General features: G+C 31.8%; 1 long non-coding RNA gene across 1 annotated transcript; it reads right to left on the reverse strand.

Annotated features, from left to right (window-relative positions):
* Positions 1-721: 721 nt before the first annotated feature.
* Positions 722-20475, reverse strand: LOC105317750 (uncharacterized). Its single transcript, XR_898367.4, has 3 exons — positions 20202-20475; positions 19997-20051; positions 722-1053 (listed from the first exon to the last, which is right to left on the reverse strand). It is a non-coding gene; the product is annotated as an uncharacterized lncRNA (long non-coding RNA).
* Positions 20476-21549: the final 1074 nt, after the last annotated feature.

Consider the following 21549-nt stretch of genomic DNA (forward strand, 5'->3'; position numbering starts at 1 on the left):
GAATGCTTTGTGTGTCCCTTCATTGCAATCCCTAGATATGTCGCTTCCCCTGTAAGCTGATGCTACACGGGTTTGTTCGAATTAATGCAAATGTTTCTCCCAACGAAGATCCATAGAGCCAGTCCGTCAGAGAATGTCCTTTTACATGCTACAGTCGCATACTTTAATCAGATAATATTCATCACACCCCCATTGTTTGTCTTCGTTCTTGCAACCTGATTTGTAAAGTTTAAAAGTCTTCAAAATTTTGCATAATTCTTATGATATCAAAGAAATAAATGCCGCCCAAACACCGCGCAATTAGCCCCGGTGTGATAGTATCGAGGTGTTTAACGACTGAACACTTTAGTCAGTGATTACTGGGTTATCAGGATAAGATATATCAGAAAAAGGAACGTGTAACTCTCTTATCTCAGGAGTTCTAATCCGTTACATACCCGCTACAGTTTTTTTGTAGTTATCAATACGAAATAAATGTCAAACAAATATATCTCTTTAATCTATCATTTTGAATCTATTTTACGTTTCGTTTGCTGATTGATAAATTGTAGGAAATTTATAAAAAGTAAACGACAAGTATGATATCAAATATACAGTTCATCGTTTTGTAAACAACACAGTATCGTTAGATAAGTGATAAAACATATTGGCTGTCTCATTTGTCAGTCAATAATGAATAGAAGTACTTATTGTTTATTCGAAAGGAAAACAACACGCCCAAATAAGGAAAGGTAATATTTATTCTGTTTAATATATAAAAAATGATCACTGATCTATAAATTTGGTGCAGATTTACGAATTTTCAAAGTTTGGATAATTGAAATTACTATTTTACATTGCTTTTGACTCACAAATTTTGATATGATATCCTTATGTGTTTAACTTTAATGTTTAAAAACCACACAAATAAGACTTTATTAACGTATAAGTAAAATTTTGTGATAATATGTTATCATATATGACGTGTTCTTTCCTGCTTTAATCCCATTGTTTCATTCAACATAAATAAAGCCCTTTTCCTTTGTATGCAGTCCTTCCTTGGAAATCTTCTTTCTGAAAAAGAGGAAACAAAGCCATCGTTTAATTAATTATCGGTGATTTTCTTGTAAAATATAAAATATAAACCAAAACAAAGTGATAATGATAGATTGATATCGTATTCTTATGCTTTTTGTTACTTTTAACGATGTGATATTTCTGAATAGAAGAATTATCCAAAATACATACTTGAATAAAGAATACAGTGCAGCCTTTTTCATGTCAAAATTATAGGTTTATAACTGTTTTAATATTCCTCAATGAAATTCTTTATTATTCTTGATTTATGCAATTAATTGACAAGCGCATATTTACAAATACATGTAAAATAAAATTGTATTCATTGTTCGGATAATTAAGGAATAATGAATATTGTGAGGTGATCCAATACGGTGGGGGTGATTAATTTCAATAAAGCCGGAATGGCTTTATGATATATTTGATTACGCCCAACTGTATTTGATGATTATATTCAAGAATGATTCATTATCATTCATATTTATATAATTTTAAGCAATGGTACGATTAAATGTTTAAATATTCATTGATGAAATATATTGGTCAATGCGTTACAAAATCATTTCGTAGTGTTATCACAAAGACACTGAAAAACGTAAATATTAAAAATTTACACCATCTCACCAGACAACTTTCTTTAACGTAATTTTGTGTGAAGTTTGAACTAAGAATTCACTTTTTAATGCGCTTATAGAAGTTTTATCTTACTTAATAAAAGACACTACTCTGCAAAATAAAACCTCTTAACATTAATTCTGAATTTAACATAAAATCGACATTTCAGCACAAAAAGAAACTCGGTTTATTTGCCATGTTGATCACACAATTTACGAAACCTCGGGATTAAGCTTGCTGAGACATCATTGTGTCTGTATAAACATCTTTTAATATTATGTGCATACTAGTAATAACATTAAATAGCTCTTTACTAAACATTATTCAACAAGGTTCGAGTTATAAACATGGATGAACTGGTTTCATTTTTTAAAATAAAAGTACCAAACTTCGCTTTGATAAAACAAACCTAGCTCTGACTTTACCCCGAGGCAATTAAATCCCGGCACACATTGTTTCCCCCCAGAACTCTAAACTGTCACAGTTGTTCCACAGAGACGTTATACTAACGTTTCTCTCGCCCTGTTCCTGTCCGGATTCTTATGTAAAAGCAGAAGTCAAGAGCAGATAAAAGGCTTTGTAGCTTGTAAATGTCAGGGTGAGGCTGATAACAGAGAAACATGGAAACAGGGGCCCCGGTCCCCCGTCCGAGGGGGGGGGGGTATCGATTCGGGAGGGTTTAAACACATGACTAACTAACTGTGTCACATGTTATTCAGCTCTCTGTTTTGTTTTTAACATGCCATATATTACTATGAACGTACTTACACATATGCAGACTGTTTTGTTTCTTACAACTTAACCATCCCATCCACTAAACTTAGACATGCATTTTTGTATATTCATACTCAGTACATTTTTTTTATTAAATTCCCATTGTTTACGTATTTTGTAAATGAAAAAGCTTGTTTCGTTTCGTGAAAACTTACCATTTTCGATTAAACTATATGTTTTTAATTTCAAATGGAACAGAATCATTCAGAGAAAACAGCTGACAAAAATATATTTTATTTTATCTTTATTAAAAGACTGTCATATGGACATACATTGTTTTGCTTAATCAAAGTGACTCTAGTTTTCATGTACAAACGAATGTAAAATCTAAATGGATCAGAAGAGAATTTTTTTCTGTTTATTAATAATCTGTAAATCATTGATTATGTAAACTTGTATACCTAAATATCCTGTTCTTTATGTTTTCCATTTAATAGTTCACGTTTTTAGTCTGTCAGGTATAATTTATGCAATATTTTAAATGATTATTTATATTTTTGTCATTCATATTTTTTATAAAAATATCTCATCATTTATAATTATGAATTGGTTTAATTTGTCAAGGTTTAATTTGTCAAGTAGAATATTCCTTTTTGTAAAACAATTTAGATATTTTTTCATTACCATAATCTGATGAATTTGAATCCTTTTTATTTAAACCTTTCAAGGAAGACACAACGTATATAATTTTTCTTTTAAATTCATAATTTAAATTATAATTTTTAATTTATTAATTTTTTTTGGAAGGGAGTATGATTTTTTTTTAAAAGAGCTTAAAGTTTTCTTATTAACTTGTTTTGAAGCTTTGAGTTGGTTAGAAGTCTATATGGTTGGACCATATCGGTATTTAATTGAATTACATTAAGGGGGTAGGAAAAAGTTCTTCCCCTCTTTTAGAAATCTGTATGTAACTGTATTTTCAAATTAAGCTAACAAGATTTTCTTTTACATATGTATCTGCATTTGTATAATCATGATTTTGCTAACTCTGAATGATTCTGCTCTGATTTTCAAATGATGAACTAAAAAAACGAAAATGGGCATTAATAACAAAATGATGAAATTTTTTATATACATAACATACATACAACATGTAAAATACCATCAAAAACATATTTGTGTTCGATAATTAAACAGAGTTTAACTTGTGTTTCTTGAAAATCAAAGGTGAGGGATATTTGTGATAGCAATCATTTGTTTATTGCAAAAGATATTATTTATTGATAATACACGTGTATGTGAAACATTGATCTGTACCTGTTTGACACAGTGGAAGGTTGTTAGAATTAAAGAACAACACTACAATGTCCCATGTAGTAGGTCCACAAATTTGATTATTTGTACAAAGAACATCATTTTACTATGAGAATATTATTACATGTACTTGTATCTGTTGATTTGTTTCTAAAATAAAACAAAATTTATTAAATAAAATTTTTTCGCTTCTGGTTGCAATTTATATGCAACATTTCTGTACCATACAATTTTGTTCTGTTCAGTTACACGAACCTATATTTCTGCTAAGCATTGTACATTTTGTAAATATTCTTTGCTGTACATTTACTATTTATTTTAATAAATTTCAATCATCAGGCTTTAGAAAATTAAAAATACAAAACTTAAAAAATGAAAGCCATAAATTAACAGATAATTAAAAAATACAAATGAGATAAAAGGTATACAAATTGGTAAAAGTAAATTGGTTTCATGAGAATATTTCATTCAAAAATACCATGTTGGACTTGATTAGAGAATACCTGATACCAAAATAGATGTGTCGAGATACGGAAGAACAAACAAAGCATGGCAAAGAATATTGGAGATTTGTCCACAACTCAGCATTATTACTTTTAATCTACACATCATAAAAATGTATTGATAGGATAAATTGTACCATCGTTGATAATAATAATTGTAAATCTTACGTTTAACCACAGGTACGGTATGAATAAACTTGTAAAATAATGTTTTTGAACCTCATGCACAATTTACATTGTCTGAGAGTAACAAACTAACAAACTTCTTTGAATTTTTGGAAATTTGATAAAAGCACATTTTGAAAACAAAATTTTAGTTTGTAAATTTGCAGTTAAGATTTAAGAACCATTTCAAATATTATCTTAGAAAGGAGTGATGTTGCTTTATCATATCATTATTGCACGTGTACATTAAAAGATGAAACAAATAAATAGATAAAACATAATTATAGAAATTCAGATGACACTTGACATTATTTCAGTAAAGTCTTAGCTATCTAGAAACTACACCAGGCTGTAATTATCGAAGATAATCTGTTTACATCAGACAGAATGGAAAATGCGAGAGGAAAGTGCGTGTTCTTAAAGATGCGCAAAGATGTATATATTTTCATGGACAATTTGTTAAAGTACGCACCTGTTCTTTACTCTAAACATAAAATACTGATACAAGGGGGAGATGACCCGCCCCAGGAGATTTCATCGCTCCCAAGTAGCCCTAGCTGTTCGATTAATCAAAATTTGATAATAAAACTTTATGAAGCTATAAAATAGAATTGTTTACAGATGTTCGAGTACGCATGATGAGCTGGTGGCCTTTTGAAGAAACTTCAAGAGGAACTGGCTGAAATTTTGTTTGAAAAAAAAAAGGCATTAGAAAACTTAAAAAGAAAAGGGTAAATTTGATGAAAACTGTGTAAAACGACGATAAATTCAGCTGATAATCTATGCACCAGTGCTCCCATGTACCACAAACCATTTGATAGAGGGAGAGCGCTGAGAAAGTAACGAGGGATAATAATCGGACACTTAAAGATAATCACTTTAGATAATCATACTGATATTATCTTCATCAAAATATAGATCAAAGGATACCAAGCTAGTCAGACAAACTAGTAAACACATAATTCCGATGTCGAAAACGACATGCTTTTCGCGAATTGGTGAGGTTCCGAATAATTACCGTGTGTAGATCAATCCGGTCGGGCTCTGGTGATGACTCGTTACACGACAGATAATGAGGAGGAGCGACGACCGACAGACGGCTTGGCGCTCGTTAGAAAAAGTCGGGATCGTGATTCTGTTAAAACACGAAGATGAAGTTTATTCACTTCATCAAATACTTTCAATTGGATTTTCACTCTTTTTTTGATTCTCTTTTAATTTTTTTGGATTTAAATCACTTGTACTTTTCCTTCTTTTTTAATTTTTGTGCTGAGCAAGTACAATTTTAGCACAATACTGCAATTAGATCGTCCCATGATATAAAATTCATCGCATTCTTCAATATGAACCTTATCTATGGCGATAATCTCATCTCCCTGATAACGATCAGCGGAAAATTATTTATTGATTTTTCAAAAGCAGCCTCTAGATTAAAAAAATCGGGAAACATTCCTGTTCATGATGACTTTAATTTCGCCAATTAAATTGCCCACTTTTGAGATGAAATTTGCCGAGGTCCGTTATATATAAACGGAAGGAAGCAGTAAAATACTGCCAATCGGGGAGTTCAATACTTGTCAACGATAATTCACGATATATCCCGAAAGGTATGGCACGAGACTGTTTCTTAAAGGTATATTGACAAGGTAACATAGAGCGGAAAGAAACTAGAGAATTGATAGGTAATTACCTCGTATTGTTCAGTGACAAAAGGCGGAAATATGTAATTCATAACAATTGTTTATGACTTGGGGGTTATATTTGATTTCAATTAACTTATTGTTGTGTTTGAAACGACAGCAGTAATTGGAAATAAATGATTGCAAAATTTAGACTCCAGTGGTAACCTTTATTAAGTTTTTTCTTGTTTTTCCCAAAAAAAATATTATTGACAATTAATACATGAAAAAGAATATCTATTATTAAACATTTGTTGAAAGACATTTATTTATTTTTTGCCACATCTACAAGAATATAATTTTGATTTTATATTCACATCTGACATATATTAATTTGTCTATATAATTTTTAAGACATTGGTTGAACGATGATGTTATCAACAAAGTATATATTGTTGCCACATTTACAAATAAACCTATTATGAATTATTTATCTAGGATTCCAGTTTAATTATCTTGAATTGTCCGTTGAATATCAAGCTCAACTATTAATAATGTATCTTTCCATATCTTTAGCTACATATCAGAGACAGTAGTACGGATTTCCTTACGTATTACTACAGAGAACAAAACTCAACAAGAAGTATTTATATGAAACATGTATTCAATTATTCAATGTGTACTATTAAGTATACCATTTTGATCTGAATACACAGACTGTTGTAATTTTGTTAATGGTAAGAAGTTAATACGTTGTTTAATCCATTTGTAAGCCTATTTCATTTAACAATAAAATATAACAATAATATTTTTTTCTCTTATCTATTCATTTGTTTATATACAAAAAATTGAGAAATTGTCACATGAACTATCACTCATTTTGACCGTTTGTAAATTGTGCACGTTAGAGTGAACTTATTTCTATACGCAAGGGTTTATTTAGATATACGAGTTTTAAATCCTAGTGTAAATGATCGCGCTATAAATCTATCTCTATGTACCCCATAATGCCCTCTGCACTGCGCAGAATAAAAACATGCACCAATTCTACAACAAAAGTTACAATTCAACACCGCAGTGCATTGCTAATCCAACTGATGCTTTAAGAGGGAATTATATATGTTAATTTAGATTAATCAAAAGATTTGCTTAATCCGTTGAAGGTTATTTCTCGCCTAGAAGCATAAACTGTTCAATACAGATCGAAACTACAGATTATATGATAATGATCAGTTTGAGCTTCATGAATATGTATGTTAGGAGATAAGAGAATAAGCCCAGAGAGAGAGAGAGAGAGAGAGAGAGAGAGGGAGAGAGAGAGAGAGAGAGAGAGAGAGAGAGAGAGAGAGAGATTAAAAATTTAAAACAAACCTAACATCAAAGATACATTCTGAATATAAAATATCTTTCTTCTGTAATCGAGCTAATTATAAGTGAATAATATGTACAGTGTTCGCAGCATTTTCAAAGCAGAATATAAATCCAAAATATATGTAAGCCACAATCGCGTTTTTCTCATCTTAATAAAATTGTTTTCACGGCCAAAGAATTTGATTTTTACTTGTAATAAACCCGATATCCACTTCCACAAGATAACTCCCATACATGAAGGTAAAAGTTAGTCGTCTCTTATTTAAGAATGATTTAAATGACTTATTCACCCCTAAAAACTATCATGACATTCATCTTAAGATACCGCCTTTATAATATTCAATATCTCGGAAGATATTAGTGTTTCAAAAAGATCAGATTATTATTTTGATTGAAAAAGTGTGTGAATTTCTACCGACTGACTGAGCGATTCATATGTTAATTTACAAACAGATGATCTTTTTAATGTCTCTTAACACATTGATAAAAGTGACCTGATTTTCAATATGAATGAAAGACTTTCATCTTTGTTATGGGAGTTTTTTTTTGTAATTTCATCTATGTCCTTATTTCAATGAAAAGTACAAATTTTTTAAAGCTGATACTATATTATATATATATGTTTAAAACCTTATTTTATACGACATTTCAAGCATTTCAATGAATAAATTAACTTAATATTGTAACTTTTTGTAAAAAAGTAGAAATATACTACCACATTGTATGAAAAAAAAAACCTGTGTAAATATATAAATTTCATTTACCGCCAAAAAAAGAATTTAAGGAACGACTTATACATGTGGTATCAAATTAAATAAAAAGTGTAATAATAGAGTATATTTTGCATAAAAAATTTGCATTAAAACAGAATGCAGAAAAGGCCTCCTGCTTCTAGCTAATTTATGCACTGATTGGAACACTATAAAAACTGAAACGACCACGGGGCAACACTCGGGGTTCCGCATTAATTTTTCATGAGCAGCAAAAAGCTTATCTTTGGGAGCAGAACGAGTGATCAAGGTCGCTGATACAAAAAGACAGCGATAAGAGAGAGGGGAAAAACATACCAAATGCACCGAAATCAAGAAATATTGCAGTTCTTTCATCGCAACTATTAAACTCGGTATGCGTACTTGAAATTCTATATTTAGCTTGCACTATCTTTTTAAAAATCCGTAGTTAAATTTTTATGACCATCTTGCTTATTTTATTCAAAAATATATCTTTTTCTCCAACAAAATAAGAAAAATATATATTCAAAAACTGACTTTAAAAACGCATTTGACATTTAGATTTATTTTTGTAGTTTTCTATCAAAAGGAATGTGGTTATTTACTTTGAGAAGAGATGGGACTATAGATAAACCCACAAAATATATCTTAAGAGCTGATAAGAGCATTTTGACTGAGCTGATCTTTATCAAATCTAAACAGACACCGATCGCGAATTTTCACTTTTCTCCACCGAACCCTGGAGGAAAACGTTACGGTGGCTAAATTATATATATGTTTCGTTACAAGATAAACGTTTTTATCTCCACCTCGGTAAAGGAGTTGTCGTCCCTTGAAGGCATATAGGGGCGGGCATGCGCCTCTTGTTTGTTGTTACAAAGGGTGCAATTCTCACACCTATAAAAACAAAACTCGTGTACAGTTCTTATCGGAATGAAAACAATCAAATTCCTCCGCGGTATTTGTTTTCTTTTCGTTAGATGTCTGATGCCAACATGGACATTATTTACAATCCTCACTCACGCCTTCTTATTGCTACAATCAGCAGACAGAGACAAAATCAATTGATGATGTTAATTTGAGGTATATCTGAAGATCTTTTCTTATTTATTCCCCTCTGCTGGCGTAAGGCACCTCCAAAACATGTGAAATAACTAATTTTTCATTGGTTCATATATCTTTTGCTGTTCCAGTGTTGATTTATAAATAAAAGGTGGTGCACATGTAATCTCTTACTGTTTCTATGGGCCATTCTTTTTTCCGCTTTTACTTTCATATAAATAAATAACGGTTAAATATCGCATATATGCTTAATTTCAATCTATTAAATATTTTATATCTTATTGGCTTTTCAATCAGGAAAACTGATACAAGTGTATATCAGAACCAATATAGGATGACCATGTTTTAGCGAAGGACTGTTGGTTGACATTAACAGTACAGTATACTTACTAATCTACTAGTATTCTAACTAATCACAAATTACATCATGATCTTGCAAAAATCACATAAGACCTGGTAGATTTTTTATCTTGTATCCATTAAATTTTCGAAAATATTATTTGTTTGGGGGTAGAAAATGTATATAATTGTCACCACACTCATAGTTTTACTAATAGACAAATTAAAAGAAATTATGTATTAGCTACCAAAAGATTTAAGTTTTAATGCATTATTCACAGTGTCATTCAAACAGCTGAACTGCTAGCTTTCTACAACTATTTTTCAGTTTGTACATAAATAATACCCGGTACCAAGCATCTTAATTCCACTTATAATTCCTTTGTTTTTCTCAACTATATTCTATTGTTACACTGTACCATCAATGTTTGTCAAATTGACTGTCAAAGGAGAGGGCTCAAATAGGCAGATTGACTGCTGCCCAATCCTATTATGTAATATTTTTTACATAATAAAATATTGTTTAAATAAAAAAGAAATGACTTAAGACAAAACGATAAAATCAACAGCTTTTTTTAATATATTAAACCATTGATAATTAAATAAAAATTTCTTTAGAACATTAATCTCGTAGATGGAACATTAATATGATTATATAATGAAAAGATTTATAATTTAGACTTAATGTTGGTATTAATCGAAATAGAGAATGTTCCTTCGTTTTGTAACACAAAATCCCCGGGAAGATTCATGGCTGATTTAATATGGCTTCCACAAGGAAAACGGGAGATGTTATCGGGACAAATAGAGGGAAAGGAACGCTAAGGTTTTTGTCTTTAAGCTTGAAAGTCGTCCTTCATCAATTAACTCTAGTTTCCTCTGAATAACAATAGAACAATAATTGATCGTATCTAGCCAAATTCAAGTCAATACGCGACTTTTATGATGATGTGCCTTGGACGAGGGCCCCCTAGCACACCAACCAAAAGCCAGCCCGCTTTTTGATCTACGTCACAGGGACTGTTTAGGGTGCGCTCGATTGAACGAAGGCGAGAGCATTCTGGCCGTAAAAATGTATTTCCCCATTGGCAACAATGATGACTTTCGCTGGAATGTCGAAATTAATGCTGACAAAACATCACCAAATAACACAGTGCGACCCCTCATCGCCTACAGGACTCTCTTGTCCAAAAAGAAAAGAACATCGAAGAAAATGAGGAGAGAAATATGCTTCTAATTGGTCTCCTCTATATCAAAAGAAAAGTTGTGTGATACCCGATACCCATATACATAAACTGGGGCTCTTTCGGGCGCCCCAAAACCACTTTGCTACTATTAGTAGCGACAAGAGACATTTTACGTACAAAAGGCACATAAAAGAAAACGCAGAGACGAACCGAAGGGAGTTTGCTAGAAAAACAAGCTTTGGTATTATAGTCCTGTCAAAGTATATTTGTCAAATTAGAAAGGAGAGCAGGGGCGATACGCCATGTACGATACTCAGACTGCGAGGAATGAAATAAGTCAATGTAATAGCATAATGTGAACCCTAGATCTTACAAGCAAGATCTGGGATGCCTCATGATCGTATCTCGGCGTAGGAATCTGATAATGGAATATTAAACCGTCTGATAAAAAGCAAAAAGTCCCCGCTTCCAGACTTTGTAATGGGGCACGCTGTCTCTGCTATTGTTTTTTTGGGAGTTTTTTTGGTCGGTCTGGTCTGACCAATTCCTGATTAAATGGTCACTCTGGATTAGAATCAGACCTTCGTAGAACAAAGATCAAAGAACAAATTAACAGAGTCTACATCAGACGAGGAAAAGTATCAAGACCACGTTTATTGTCACGAACGAATTTTTGTACAACATGAAGACCGCCACAAGAGGCAATGATAGCCAAAAGTTCTAGCAAAGATGGTCTCTTCATAGTGCTTACAATTAACTGACTACGGCCTTTTATTTCTTAATGAATAATCAATGCATGAATAAAGTGAAGTCTATAATGTCTAAAAAAGGAAAAGTCGTACAAAATATTATCTGGGAAATTGTGGAATTAAGATGATAAGAAAAATAGTGTTTCCAGAGGATGCTAGAATTGTTTTATTGTACATGAAGAGGTTTTTTTTTCAACTATACACAACACGATTAAAGAACTTCCCTGGGTTAATTTCCTAGTATCTATTATATGTCTGAGACATCTACAGTTTCAAAATAAGAAGAGCAGAAAGGTAAATTCGAAAAACTGTTCTGAATTGATCAAATTCAATGTATTTATTTACAAATGTAGGGAATACCCAAGTGGTATCATCGTGGTATACTTTGATGGTGTCTAACCATTATCGCTGATTTAAGGATATCTCGACATAGCAATGTCCTGATTCAACCGATTGTGACGAAACACAAATGCCTTTTATCGTGACTTAGTAAAAAATTATTATTCAGTTGCAACTACACGTTCTTTAAAAAATCAAAAACTTTTTTTTGGAGGTGTAAGAAAAATACTTAGAGTTATTAATTATACCATGCTTTTATCTTTTTTTTAATTGTATAGAAGGAATTAACTTTCCGCACAGTAAAATCGTCTTTATATTGTGAAAATGCATAATCTCCCAATGTCCCTCGTCAACTTTGTGTGTACATAACAAGTCTTCTCGTATTTCACCGTGCTGAGGTAATTTCGTGCATTAGTTAATGTTATAAAGGCTGATTAATCCTCATTTATGTTTACTAGTTTGGCACATAATATGATGTAATACGATGCTGAGTTCCCCGCGGAAAGGCCACAGTTTTGCGTCTCCTTTTGGGTCAGTAAAACGTTTGAATTGACACTGATCCGCAACTGTCAAACAAGCGCTTTTTTCATTGTGCAAGGGATTATATTTTTCGTATAATATATTCACTTTATACCGAAAATACCAAGTTTAATACGATTCCTGCAATATAAAATGTCTCTAATTTCCCTTAATAAGAGAAAATACACGTGTCAAATCGAACACTCTTTTATATATGCAAATATTATGTAAATAGTTGCGCATTGACTTCAAATTCCAGAAAAAATAAGTCCATTATTTGGTAATTTTACAGAGAAACAATTGTACGAAAGATTATAAACGTCCAGTTATATTGAATAAATAGTTTTCGTTTATCAACTTAGCCTCAACAATTAACAGTGAAAAATTACCGGCGTGAGTCGAACCCCCCCTTGAGCCGACAATTTTACGCCAGTGATAATGTCTTGGCGGACGGGGCTGGAGAATCTATGCTGGCACATCAGATAAAGGCGGGAAACGATTAAACGCCTTATCTGAACTGTCCTTTGTTAAACATTATTTGAAACAAAACATCGAATCGATGTCGAGATATCGTCGCAGGGAATGAGGTTTAATGTTAAACCATTCCATCTAATCGTTGAGACATCGACAGGTCTCCTGATTTTCGCCGTTATCGCGTTATGTAAGAATTAATTTCACGATGGCTGGAGGTCGCCGGATTGTGCTATCGCGCTTCTGAAATTGATGATTGTTTTGTTTATCAGAAATTAAGTTGGTAGATTCATTTCATATATTCTTCCCAATCCTCTATAAGATTCTTATCTGTGTAAAAGAGCTGCATACTTATTCTATTTACGGTTACAGAATTGGAATATGAGGGGGAACAGAAGAATTTCAATGTCACTTAAAAACCTGCGAAAACGTCGTGATCACTTCTGACCTAACACTGAGAATAAACAACTTAAATATTTTCAAAATAAGATAGAAAAAATCATGACAAAATGTTTCGGATTTTCTTGAATGAGTGTATTAAAGAACTTATTCATAAATTTATTTCAAGAGAATGATTAATGGGACTTCTATAAATATCAGGACGAACTCGGAACCCCCACACAACGGAAGATGGTTCTGAGATAATCTGATGCGGAACCTTAACGAATGATCGTGATATTTTAAGACTATGGTCGTGTCCCCTGCTACAGATCGTTTAGGGCTGAACCAAGATTTGTCTTATAAACTTAACTTTATCATCCACAAACGTAAAACAGGTTCCTGTTCTACCATGGCAACAAGACAGGTCTTTGATGTAAGAATGTTCACTGTTTAAATAATGTTCCACGAATAATGGCCTGTATCAGCGGGGGTACAATACCATCACTATCCAGTGTTGCATTCCAATATATAGCATGCATGACTTCGCCCGCCCCTAACACAACAATACTAGTCGGGGGTCAGTCTTCAGCTAATGTGATACGGAGGGTGATCTATTTGATACGAGTCGGCGACAACACATAGCTGTAATACAATACACCTCATCTTCATCGCCCGCATGTCTGCAAGTCGTGAATTCACAAAAACTTAAGGCCAACAAGTTTGCATTTCTTCTTTTTTTTTTAAATTTAATTCAAAATCACGTTCTATGAACATCTTAACATTTTTCCTTTCGAAAATACTTAAGTTTATCAAACGAAGTTATACACAATATGGGTCTAGTACTCATGATGCCTATTTCATTTGTTAAATTAAAGTACAACTTGAAATACTTCATTTTATCAACTGATGTATGCAATATGATAATGTGTACTTTATTTGGTAAAATAAATTGTATCAGAAAGGACAGTCTGATAGTTCCCTTGAAATCTGTTATGAAATTTTCAATCCAACTTGAAAAAACATTAGTTACAGATATGGCCATCCTCGTATAAAATTTTAATATTTAATAAGGAGGCCGCTTAAGAACCGACATGGTATTCATAACCCAGCACACGGCCATGTAATGAACTGCTGCCGGGTTCAGGTTCCCGTTTGAAACATGATCAGATTCTAAATTAGATAATGATTAGATATGCACCATTCAACAAGGTGACTTCATTATGTTACATTTTCATATTGATTTCTTTTTTCTCCCCCTTAAAAAGAAGCAAACGTACCTTCTTCTGGCCAAACTAACACTTTTCATTGACATTTATATTTTTTTTACAGTACAAAAGATTCAAAATCCACACTAAGAAGTACCAGTTTTTCAAAGCTCAGTATTTAAAGTTTTAGATGAATTGAAATTATAGTCCATCTGGCATACTTGAATTAATGTGCTTTAAAGTAGTCGGAGATATCCTAAAATCTTAAAAGTTTTAGTCATGTTAAAAGATCGAATATTAAACCTTTAATTTGAAATTTCGAATCTTATGGAAATTATTAAGTGTTACACATATTTTATCTAATGGTGTATTGTATTTAGATTTTAAATAACATTTCATAAAAACAAAAACTCTATAACACGTGATTATTGGATGTAGTCCTTTTGATAAGATTGAACAACAAAATTCTGTATGAGCGGTAGATGGCAACATATTCACTACAATCAACTCCCAGGGATAACCAGTAGGTTGGGGACAGGACTTGGATAGGCACTGCCTCGTGTCCAATCCCTTTATGTATTTATTTGCATAACAAAATATTGGTTAAATTAAATTAAAAACAACCAATCATTTTTCTGCTAGGAGAGAGATCCATGACCATGCAGGGCTGGTCATGTGACTTCGTCATAATTGATTGAACTGTTTTTTAGTGAAACACAAATAATTATTGAATGTTTATTTGTTGAAGAAACTCATTCTAGGTTATAAACTAATTTTGTTTATACATTTATTCTACAGTATTTAATTCTTATTTTCAGCTTTGTCAATACACAGAACGCTGTCAAATATTTTGCATGTAAAACATTTTGACTTTGTTTTATTATTGTTTAAATTTGTTCATTTAATAGAACTCCTTGGGTTAATGCAGATAAGTTTGAATATTCGATTTTAAATCAATATCCAAAGAATATGAAATATTTTGCTTTATTTAAAGTCTAGTTATTACAAGCAGAATCTCTGATTGTTTTAAAAGTTATTAGATATTTTTAACTTATGATTTCTGTTCCTTGAGTTCAGTGGTTAAAATGAGGAAGTCAAATGACAAAAATATTTTGTAGAAAATTCAGACAATATCTGTAAGATTTTTTGTTTTTGTTTCTTTTTGTTTCCTCTGTTGTAAATTTTTTAACACATTGTAATTAAAATGATATTATCATACATTGATAGTGTACATTGTCCAGGCAAAACACATGATGAGCTCAACGATTGGTTTGTTGTGAATGAAATAAATGATGATTACGACTCAATCCTTATGTACTGTAAACTTAATTAATTGTCAGTTTTTGTTAAAGGTGCATTGTATGCAGGGTCTCGCCGATATTATTGATTCTATCAATATATTTATGTTTTTATTTTGCGGGGTTTTGTTATTAAAATTAAGATAAATGAGGAAGATGACATGATGTGTTGTTTTATGCAAAACAAAATTTACCTGGTTACATTTAAAACCGAAACTTGATCTTTTTTCCTATAATCCAAAATCTTTTTTAATATGATTTTAATTGACATATTGTATGTCAGGGTTTGTTGTTTTTTTTTTTTTACTTTTGTATATGGTAACATGTTTATTATTTTATTTGCATTGACACCTTTTAATTCTTTTATTCTGAATACTGAATTTTTACCCAAAGTTATGAAAACACAAATATTTTTTTTCTGTTTAAAATAATAAATACATGTATGTTGACATTGGAATTTTTAAAGTAACATACATTTGAATCAAATATATGTTTTTATTATTCTTATCTGTACAGTTATCATTATTTTATAATTTTGAATAAATATTTTTGACTTATAATTAATAAAATATTATTTCTATCTATTGAAGAAATAAGTTATGTATTCACTTTTAGTATTATTACATAGTTGTTCTAAAAAAATCTTTAAAACCTTTTTTCTTTAATCTTTTAAGAATAAGCTAAATTCTATGTAAATAAAAGATATTAAATTATGGGTCATGAAACAAAACTATACATTTGAATTACTAGTATTTAAGTCAATCTAATTAAAATAATAACTAGAAAATGTCCACTGTTTTATTACACACACAAACTCGTGTACTTCTAATGTGTATGTTCATTTACACGTATCATTGCTTCAAAAGTAGAAATTAGTTTCATCATAAATAAATACATATCAATGGTAAATCTTTCCACGTCGTTTACATAATCAAAATAAAATAGATCATCGATCATCTTTAAATAGGTATTGTAAACAGATTAAGAACACAAGCCCGCTGACAAAAGCGCGGGTCACCTGGGTTTTTGATATTTACAAGAGATAGGATATCGTAGTCCAAAATCTGATAAAAAATGAAAAAGAAAAAAAGAAAGAGAATCTAGAGAGTGTTTATGAGTACCCTCTCTCTGTAATAAGTTTCAATTTCGTCCAGTGGTTGAACACAGGGAGATGAGCCCCCGCGCTGTAACGCTCGCTCCTGGATGATTAAGTTCGGGGCGGACTGTGTTTATTTTCTGATGAATGGGGAGAGTTCTCTGTATTTAACTAACTCATAATTTTATTTATACGAGGACTCTATTGTGTGTAATGTAAACGGCGGCGCCAGCGTCGATTCGAATAAATTATTATGTTGTGTATATTGTAGGAAGTCCATTGGCATAAAGCTTTGATCAAAATTTAAAAGGAGAGTATTTTCATTTAAAAGTCTAAAAAGCGTGGATTACTGCGAATTAACATAAAAGTTTAATGATTAGTAATGGTGCATTAGAAAGGCTTTTAAAATTTCAACTTCTTGTCATAAAATAACAAATTAACATTATGTTAATGTGAGGTCTGCGGTCACCGGATGGGTATGTTTTTGTAAACAGGGTTTTATTTAATTGACCAAAGGGGCCGTTAAAGGGGAGAAAAATAGAGTGTCCTCGACTAGCGGACCTCTTAGAGACCAAGATGAGCTCTTAACTTCTAAACATTTATCGCGATCGATTTATCATCATTAAGCATTTACAAAAGGAATATTTATTGAATCAAGTCATTCCTTTACCATTCCCTAAAGGTGACTTCTGCCAATAGTGCACCATAACCACCCCGATAAGCAAGTAATGAGAGACAGAGATAACGCGGGCATAATAAGACAATGTTTTTCATTAGGCATCCTTTTGCTCAGGAAAAAGCAGAAACTGATAATATTAATAGCTAATATTCGGTGTAATTATACGGTGATTAATATAATCAAATGATGTTGATACATTTATCATGATAAAGTCACATTGGACCTGACAGGCGCTTCAGCATTGGTTGGGAGTAGATAGTGCGCTACAAACAATTGAGGTGCGATGATTCGCAGTAGTCTCTTCGAAAGGCGATAAAACAGAGGAGGCATTGTAAAGAAGAGAGCAGATGGTCGTTTGACGATAGAACAGCGATTCTCCGGATAGAGGTAGCCTATCTTCCGTTGATTGATCGCTGTTAATTGCTCTTAAATCGAATCGACTTCTATTTACACGTCCTGTGAACTTGTCTTTGAATTTGATTAGGTTCTGACCACGAGTATTAACGTTACGCTTAATTATGATTTATATTCATTTTTATATCTACACAATAATGACAAGGCTTTGTTCGTCATATTTCGCGTCCAGGATCTGAGAATTTATAATTCATCAAATGTTTGTCTAGATATCCAAATCACTGCATTCGTTGTCATTAATCAAAAATTATTTTTTAATGAATGACATATAAATGACAATGCGGTGAGTGCAAATAGATATCTTAGAAAAAATTCATTCAAATACCAATAAGTATTTTCTACTGTAAAAGTTCATAAAAATCCGACTTGCATCGGAATTGATTTGAAATATTGTATTTTTTTTTCATATTTGGGAAATATTGAACTGAGAAGTCAAAGAACTTTAAAAAGAAATATTGAGAAATTGTTACCTCTTATCAACACGATAATCTTGTTTCGGAGTCACGTATTTCTTTAATTTTTTTTTTTGGGCCATGAAATACCATGAGAAACTATTTGTGGGCACGGAAGGCAAAAACTTAATTTAACTGCAAATATTTTAAAAATTTCAGTTCAAAACATACAAGAGATTTCTTACATTCTATTTCAGAAATGGAATAGGTGGTAAATAGCGGTAGATCCGAGTCGAGATGCAGCGGAGCTGTTTTTCAACACACCGTTATTAAGATGAGGATAAAGATAACTGCTAGTAAAACTGGCTTATCAAAGCCATGAAACAAACCAAGATACCAACGTCTTTATTGAGGGGAGACCAACAGACAACATTTCATGAAAACATCATCACCGTCTTCCAAACATCGTTAATATCTACACCATGTTCCCCGGTAAATAGGAAAATAAATTTTTAATTCGCCGTGGTGAAGGTTTTGTTTTGAGTGACAGCTGCACGTGTGTCTGTTTGTGCCTTTATCATAAAGAGAGCAATTTTGATTCCTGGAATTCATAGCTTGGCGCCGATTGGCAAAAACTACCCTGTATACAAGATCCTGTGTAAGATACATTCCCTTTACATTTTGTCTTTTTCACGTGACTTGTAGAAAATCACCAACACGTGCGGTTGTGTCCCACTAGTTTTAACTGTGTCTTTTTTTCTGGACCGCACACGTATATAATTTTTGTTGAAAATAATATTATCTAAAGTTTTTGAAATGTTGAAAATTTGAAAAGATTTTGTTACCTGTAATTATTTAGCTTACTTTTCTCTAAATTTTTGTTTTATTAAAAAACAAAACGATATGTGTTTTATTTAGAAAAAATACATTTTAATTTCCAAATTTAAAAAGAGGTATTTTTTTGGTTAATGAAACTGAATATATTCTTTATATTACATTAGGTTAACGAAACAAAAAAATATAGAAGCGTCAAGGTAGTATTTTATTTTTTGTTTCAAACTTTGAAAAATATATAAACAAACTTTCCCCCTATATTGGACAGAATTTTTTTTAGGGTTGTCTTTTAACATTATAGAGTTAATAGAAAAAACTACGTCCATAAAATAATCTGACAATATGATACAAAATTTTGGTGAAATAGATGTACTATACATGTAACTATAGAAGGTAGACACTGAAAATTAAACTTGTAAACTACAGGAATCAATGCTTGCTATCTAGCCATGGCCGATTTCGATTCATCGGCTCAGAAATTACAATGAAGGCACTTCAACGATAAGCAAAGAGTCAGTCTAAACCATTAATCTACTTGTGTATCAACGTGATATACAACATTTCCGTTTAAAATTTATAATTGATTTTTATATAAAAATAAACAAATATATATAAAACATTCTTCTGAAATATATTAAAATAAAATTCTAACGTAAAAATATCATTTCATATACATATATTTCAATCATGTTTAAAAGTTGAGTCTCTGAATCACTGAGAATTTTTTTCCTATAAAACGTATCTTTGTGGCAATAATAATACTTATGGTCATGTTTATATATTTTTTAACTGCGCACGATATTTATTTGTCTGGAAAGCATTGGCTGGTGTGAGTGTTCCCACAATAAACATGGTATACACGCAGCCGCTATATAAACTACACAGAATCAATAATGGTATCACGCACTAAAAAATCCACTGAACAAAAATCTCCATAGCTTACCTCTCAAAAAACAAGGGACGCAATCCAATCCTCGACACCTCTTCAAGAGCCAGACCTGAAATAAATGTACAGATATTATGCACACACAGAAATATAGGGATAAAATACACATGCTTATCGATAAAATATTTCACTTTAACCCACAATGGAATCTGATTTTTCTTGCTTTGATATTTCAGACGCTGATAGACAAGATATCATTTACCAGCATTCGTACGGTATCTTCCCGCCGTTTATCACCCCATCTTTTGCCGTTTCACCATTGGTGTAACAGGAGAGATCAGTTTAAGCCATGAATGCGCTTCCTACCGTCAAAAAGCCATGTTACAAGATGTGTGTTGAACTCCCCTATTGATATGAATAGGCAGAAAATTCATTAAATCACACCTGGGGTGGAGTAAATCTTTTAAATTTCTGTTTACATAAATCTGTAGTAACTCCCGATATTGCTTGATTTTCATTTCGTTTAAGGTTATAATGCGGCGCTGCTTCATTGAGTACGCTCTGTGACTCTTCTAGATATAATCACTGCTTGATTTACGACTGCTGGGTATATATCTGGACATCATTTCCAGGACTTTGTATATTACAGCTAATGATGGGATTATGAGTGTTGAATGTAACATCTGAGTATCGTGAAACTCGGGTATTATATTTTTCGTGGACAGAATTAATCGGTGAACATAATCTTATCCCTCCATCTGTTATCACCTCGTGTGTCTAATTCCTCATTCGATTCAAATAGCTGAGCTCTATTTACTTAACTATTTGGCTGCAATTTTAAAATTCCAGTGGAAATGACAGGCAGATTTATAAATTTAATTGAAAGTTTTCACTGCAATACGATATAACACACCAAAGGGGCAGCTTGCAGCGTTACAAACTTAAACAAATATCCACAAAAACGATACAAAAGACAACAAAAAATACAGATGCTTTCAGCAAAAAATATTGCCCATGAACATACATTTCTCTTACAGAATTTGATTTAAAAGCACAAAACAACGAATTGAATTATGAGATTCTAAGAAAAAAGAATACAACACTGGCATATTCGAAAAAAAAAAACTGAATACCTTTCGGTTTTTTTTCTCATGATTTTAATTTTTTGTGTTCGTAAAAATAACATTTAATAAATTAATAATATGTACGTAAAGATATAATAATGATATCTATAATCGAGTTTCTATCTACATATATCAACAATAAATCCAATACTAGCAATTAATTAAATGCTTTCAAAATACGTTTAAATTCTGTATACCAAGCATTAACAAATCAGATTTTTAATCAACAATTATAAATTTGAAGAACTGGATGGCGTTACAACTGTTTGTCAATAGCAGTAATGTATATCACTTGCTTCTCTCCATATTTTATCGCGTCGTTAGATTTTATGGCGAATCATTTGACTGTAAAAAGTCATAGAAATGTCCGTCTTTCCGAAGAAGAATTGCTCCATTACCTAGCGCGAATCCCCCTTTTCTGTTAGTACTCCATTATCTCTAATGCGTTTTGCAATATAAAGAGACTGTTTTCTTGCCTTTAATAAT

This window comes from Magallana gigas, chromosome 4 (genome assembly GCF_963853765.1).
Source record: "Magallana gigas chromosome 4, xbMagGiga1.1, whole genome shotgun sequence".
Taxonomy (NCBI): Eukaryota; Metazoa; Mollusca; class Bivalvia; order Ostreida; family Ostreidae; genus Magallana; species Magallana gigas.